This window comes from Macrobrachium rosenbergii, chromosome 26 (assembly GCF_040412425.1).
Source record: "Macrobrachium rosenbergii isolate ZJJX-2024 chromosome 26, ASM4041242v1, whole genome shotgun sequence".
NCBI lineage: Eukaryota > Metazoa > Arthropoda > Malacostraca > Decapoda > Palaemonidae > Macrobrachium > Macrobrachium rosenbergii.
The window spans coordinates 103,970-110,701 of NC_089766.1; the positions used below are offsets into that span (position 1 = coordinate 103,970).

Below are 6,732 nucleotides of genomic sequence, written 5' to 3' on the forward strand. Positions count from 1 at the left end.
TGAAAGGTAAGAAATTTAAGAGTGAAAAAGGTTAAGAGTGAAGTACTTAATCCCAGAGGATATCGTGGAATTGGGTCTTCTAAAGTTCATGCGAAGATGCAATGCATTACTACCCTAACGCTATTCTCCTTATATTTTAATATATTTTTATCTATTCATTAATTTGGTTTTTCCTTTCTACGTTTCCAATAACCTTCTCTGACTTCCTAACGAACTCCATATTCTTTGGAAGCTTAAATTTCAAGTCAGTGGCCCCTTTAGTGGACTTGTTCCACATGAATAGGGTCCATCTTCTGGATAATAATAATAATAATAAAATAACTTGTGTAGTTTAAGTGTATTTAGTGTAAGAACGTAAGCCTGAAAATGGTTAAGAGTGAGGTACCTAATCCCTGTGTCTGGAAGCAATGGCTAAGACTCCTTGGGGTGTGTGTGTGTGTGTGTGTGTGTAATGATTCTTCAGAAGCTCATGTAAAGCACAGACTGTGCAGAACTGCTTCAGTAAAATGAGAGAGAGAGAGAGAGAGAGAGAGAGAGAGAGAGAGAGAGAGAGAGAGAGAGAGAGAGAGAGAGATTATCAAGTTTCTGTAGCTAGAACATTCTATATCACGTTTCTGTAGCTAAGACATTCTATATTAAGTTTCTGTAGCTAAGAACGTTGCCATAAAAAGTACTGTATCTCAGGTTCCTGTCAATGTTGGCCATATGGATAAAATTATGACAAATCTTACCAAACCTAGATTAAAATGTCTACACGTTACACCATATCTAAAGAGACATTGGATATTGTTTTAATTTTCTTGAAATGTTTCGGTGCCACTATAGACTTTTTTCCAGTAGTTTTTAAGGATGGGTTTTTCTTTCCTGGCTAAATGAAGGCTTAAGACTTGATGAGAACTGAGCAGTAAGCTGAAATACAGAAGTCTGTACAATATAACATCAATTACAAAATTTGGTATTACAATAATTCTTCCCATTATTCAAATTTTAAAAAGTTAAAAGTTATAACACTAAAAGTTTTTAAAAATAACTGTGAACTGAATCTTGATCAATTTAGTATTACAGTAATTATTCCAGTTATAAAAATTCTAAAAAGTTCAAATTTTAACAAAAACAAGTTTTAGCAATAACTGAACTGAATCTAGATAAATTATAAAATTTGTTTTCCATTATTAAAATTTTGAAATTTTAAATTTTCTAATAACAACAGTTAAGTGAATATTAATCTGATCAATTTAAGCTCAATGGGAAGTCTGTGCAACAACTGACACTAAGTAAATAAATATATAAAAAATAAACAAATTAACCTAAATTTATCTCCATATATCGAGACACTATTCTGCCCTAAAATGGAAAACTGCATTATCTGCAAAATTTTCGAAATTGAGATATGCCACCTATTGGCCTCGTGAAACATAAAATACACAAGTTACTGCAGTTTCAGAATGACTCTTCAATGCTTTATTTAAGGGGACCCATTTGTAGTATATCTGCAAAATCAGTAGTAAGGCAAGGGAGTATCTACCATTTTTCTCAGTTTTGTATTTTTGCAGATAATACAGTCTTCCATTTTTGGGGCAGTATTGCACCTGAGATTCTGAAACTTTACGAAAAATAACTCAAAAATAGCAAAAGTGTTGTTCTCAGACAATTTACGTTAACCTGGCAAAGTCCCCTTGCTGTTCAAACTGATCAAATAATAAGAATTACTAAAAAAATCATGGAATGCTGAAGCGTTCTAAAATGATAGCTAACAGCACTGGCAGGAAATTCAATTGAAAACTAAACATCCTGAAGTAGGCCTATAGCTGTAGGAAAATTATTAGACAGCTAGTAGCACTAGTAGGAAATTCAACTGAAAACTATGTATCCTGAAGTAGGTCTATTGTTGTATTAAACGTATTTGATAGCTAGTAGAACCAGTAGGATATTCAATTGAAAACTAACTATCCTGAAGTAGGCCTATAGCTGTATTAAACCTATAAGGCATTTTAAGTCTAAGCTACTTGATGGCTATTAGCATTGCCATGAAATTTGACTGAAAACTAAGTGTCCTGAAGTCGGCCAATAGCTGCAGTAAACTTATAAGGCATTCAAATCTAAGCTACTTGATGGCTATTAGCATTGTTAGGAAATTCAACCGAAAACTAAGTATCCTCAAGTAGGCCTATAGCTGTATTTAACTTATAGGACATTTAAGTAATAAACTGATGCGTCATGAAGCATGGAAAATAGCTAATATTGAATAAAAAAAATCTGAAATATCTATGTATCCGGAACACTGACCAACTTATAACTACTAGATTCAAGCAAATGCAAAACTATGTATCCTGTATCATACATTAACCACTTGACAGCTGTTATTGGGCTTATAAAATTAATATACAATGAAAAACCTATGTATCCTAATACATATTGATATGAGACTAATAATAAGTTGCATTGAAAATCCTAATGTATCTATGCATCCTAATACATATTTGAGCTCTCAGCTGTCATATTGCTTATTAATTGTTCATTTTTTTTTTAGCTGGAGTCATGTTAGGGCAACCGTCTTCTCTCGTTCATTCTTTTGAACCTGAATTGTTTCTTTGTTGAGGAGAAAGTTCTTGTGTGTTGTTCATCTTGTTGTTGTTCTTCTGCTTTCTTTGTAATGTCACGCCAACAAAATACTCTGGCTTTTATCTGATTTCCCTGCAAGGAAAAAAAATTATATATAGAAAGCACATAACTGAAAAATGGACTTAGAAAACTATTAGCCTAAACTTTCCTCCTACTGACTGGATCGAGTTTCTCTCTCTCTCTCTCTCTCTCTCTCTCTCTCTCTCTCTCTCTCTCTCTCTCTCTCTCTCTCTCTCTCTCTCTCTCTCTCAATTGAATATTAGACCCTTGCATTTTTTATTCATATCATCTGTGAAAACGAACGTTTGGCTTAAATTCTGAAATTCAAAATTTAAAACGACAAGTCATTTCAAACTCAAAGAAAAATTGGAGGGTTCATGCAACAGACTAGTGTGCAATAGACTATCTTGCTCAATTTCTAAGCTTTATCATGGACACAATACCCACCATTTTACTAAAAACTAGATCAATGAAGAAAAAATTAATTATATTCGTATGCTTTACGGTTAATTTTGGATCCATTGTGCATAAGCCACATGCTTCTTTAGCATTTAGTAGCTTAATTGTGCATAAGCCACATGCTTCTTTCGCATTCAGTAGCTTAACTGTGCATAAGCCACATGATTCTTTAGCATTCAGTAGCTTAATTGTGCATAAGCCACATGATTCTTTAGCATTCAGTAGCTTAATTGTGCATAAGCCACATGATTCTTTAGCATTCAGTAGCTTAATTGTGCATAAGCCACATGATTCTTAAACATTCAGTAGCTTAATTGTGCATAAGCCACATGATTCTTTAGCAGTCAGTAGCTTAACTGTGCATAAGCCACATGATTCTTTAACATTCAGTAGCTTAACTGTGCATAAGCCACATGCTTCTTAACGATTCAGTAGCTTAATTGTGCATAAGCCACATGATTCTTTAGCATTCAGTAGCCTGATTGTGAATAAGCCACATGCCGCTTTAGCATTCAGTAGTTTAAAAAAAAAACATGAAAAAGTGATAAACTTCCTTACCATTCCGGAGTAGCCTAACTGGCCATGATATTATGATATGGTCTAGAAAATTCTTGACATAATAATTGCTCTGTCGTAGATCAGATGCCATCAATCAGTCAAAACGCCCAGAGACCTGAAAAACAAGAGATTTATTAATAATATATATTGATAATTATACATAGTGAAGTATTTAGGTGCTAAAATTCTGAATAAATAATGCAGCAAATCTATGTAGTGAATTGATAGGCCTAGACCTGTGTGTCTGTCCTTACAAGAATAATCTGGAATACCAGTATGCCTAATACTACTGTATCTAGAATCAGTCAAAACGTCAAGAGACCTAAGAAATCATTGATTTTTTTATTAATATGCTGATAATTAAGCATAATAGAGTATTTGGGCACTAAACATTTCGACAGGTAATGCAGCAAGTCTATACGTGAGTTGATAGGACTAGTATGTCTCTGTCCTTACAGGCATACTCTGGAGCACAAATATGCCTAATACTTTATCTAGTTAAAGTTGTCATCACTTTCTTATAAAGCAAGTCTGTTTAGTGAATTGATGGGCCTAGACAAAATCCTTGTCCCTACAGGAAAATTCAGGAAAACCAATATGCCTAATAATGTAACTATTTTTTTATAGTTAAAGCTAAAGCTTTTCTGACACACTTATAAAGTAGCAATTCTATTTAGTGAATTGATAGGCCTAGTGAGTGCCTGTCCTTACAAGCATACTCTAGAGAGCACCAATATACTTTATCTAGTTAAAGCTGTCATGATATGCTTTAAAACTCTAGACTTATTTTACATATGAAAAGCAAAGAATAAATCACACACATATATATATATATATATATATATATATATATATATATATATATATATATATATATATTATGTATTTATATATATTGTGTTTATGGCGAAATATTCTATTTTTACTCAACTTAGTAACTAGTGAATGAACATACCATGGTTCCACCGGTTCTTGATTCCACTAGTTCCTGGTCCTGGTCCCGGTCTCACTAGTCCCTGGTCCTACTAGTCCCTGGTCTTACTAGTCCTTGGTCCCACTAGTCCCTGGTCTTACTAGTCCCTAATCCTACTAGTCCCTGGTCTCACCTGTCCCTAATCCTACTAGTCCCTGGTCTTACTAGTCCCTGGTCTCACTAGTCCCTATTCCTACTAGTCCCTGGTTCCACTACTCCCTGGTCTCGCTAGTCCCTAATCCTAATAGTCCCTGGTTCCACTAGTCCCTGGTCTCACCAGTCCCTAATCTTACTAGTCCCTGGTCCCACTAGTCCCTGGTCCCACTAGTCTCTGGTCCCACTAGTCTCTGGTCTTACTAGTCACTGGTCTTACTAGTCCCTAACCCTACTAGTCCCTGGTCCCACTAGTCCCTGGTTCCACTAGTCCCTGGTTCCACTAGTCCTGGGCCCCAATAGTCCCTGGTTCCACTAGTCCCTGGTTCCACTAGTCCCTGGTTCCACAGGTCCCAGGCCCCAGTAGTCCTTGGTCCCACTAGTTCCTGGTTCCGCTAGTCCCCAATCCCACTAGTCCCTGGTCCAACTGGTCCCTAATCCTACTAGTCCCTGGTCCCACTAGTCCTTAATCTTACTAATCCCTGGTCCCACTAGTCCTTAATCCCTACTAGTCCCTGGTCCCACTAGTCCTTAATCCTACTAGTCCCTGGTCCCACTAGTCCTTAATCCTAATAGTCCCTGGTTCCACTAGTCCTTGGTTCCACTAGTCCCTGGTTCCACTAGTCCCTGGTTCCACTAGTCCCTGGTCCCTTGTTCCAACGGTTCCTCTGGACGTTGGTTCCACTGGTCCTTGGTTCCTCTGGTTCCTTGTTCCACTGGTTCACGGGTCCACCAGTCCTTTGTCCCACTAACTCCTGGTTCCATTGGCTCCTGGTTTCAATTGTCTTTGGTGTCACTGGTTCCTGGTTTCAATTGTCTTTAGTTCCACTGGTCTTTGTTCCTTGGTTCCACTGGTTCCTGGTTCCACTGGTTCCACGTCCCCATCGTAACAATTCCAATCGAAGTCTTTTCAGTACATCTACAAAGCCGATTTGATACAGCCCAGTTCGTCTCTACACAAACAATTTAAACAATATTTTCTAACAAATATTTTCCGTAATGTCTTCAAGCAATCAAAATTTTTTATCAAAATTTTTAATTTGAATTGTACAAATCGCTTTTACAACCAGATCGAAGCTTGTTTACGTTTTACAAATCTCGTAAATTAATGTAAATATTTCTAGCTATTTGCTGTTAAATAAATAATTTCTGGAATCTAATATAAATATCGTATCAAGATTGTTCAATTCTCGCTATATTTATTGACACTAAACCTTCTTATATACAGGTATTAATAGTCGATGTTAAAATCATTCAAATATCTAGTTGGCCTACTTTTTACAAGTCTCGTACATTAACTATTATTTTTTTGCTTTTTACTGTCAAATTAATTTCTAGTGATTCTGATATAATTGTTAATTTTCCTAACTTTTTACTGTTAAATTAATATCTCGTGATTCTAATATAACTGTTAATTTTCCTAACTTTTCACTGCTAAATTAACATCTCGTGATTCTAATATAGTTGTTAATTTTCCTAACTTTTTACTGTTAAATTAATAATCTCATGATTCTAATATAATTGTTAATTTTCCTAACTATTTACTGTTAAATCAACAATTTCGTGATTCTAATATAATTGTTAATTTTCCCAACTTTTTACTGTTAAATCAACAATCTCGTGATTCTAATATAATTGTTAATTTTCCTAACTTTTTACTGTTAAATTAATAACCTCGTGATTCTAATGTAAAAAAATTAACGACCTAAAGTGTTGGATAATTGAAATTAAATGTCTAAAGGTTATAATTAAGTCAGTTACCGATTTTGCTATACTAATTTACTATAAAAAAAGTAAAAAAATAACATATTTAGCCCAACGGTTAATAAAACTGACTGCCAAATATGGTTACCACTTTTTTGATAATTCGTCTTTACTATTTTATTAATTTATTATTCATTTAACAGTAAAAGTTAGGAAAATTAACCATTATATTAGAATCACGAGATATTAATTTAAGTCCTCTA

General features: G+C 34.7%; 1 long non-coding RNA gene across 1 annotated transcript; it reads right to left on the reverse strand.

Annotated features, from left to right (window-relative positions):
* Positions 1-1,450: 1,450 nt before the first annotated feature.
* LOC136852867 (uncharacterized) lies at positions 1,451-5,718 on the reverse strand. The gene is made up of 3 exons (XR_010857254.1): positions 4,595-5,718; positions 3,640-3,754; positions 1,451-2,694 (listed from the first exon to the last, which is right to left on the reverse strand). It is a non-coding gene; the product is annotated as an uncharacterized lncRNA (long non-coding RNA).
* Between the last annotated feature and the right edge of the window lie 1,014 nt (positions 5,719-6,732).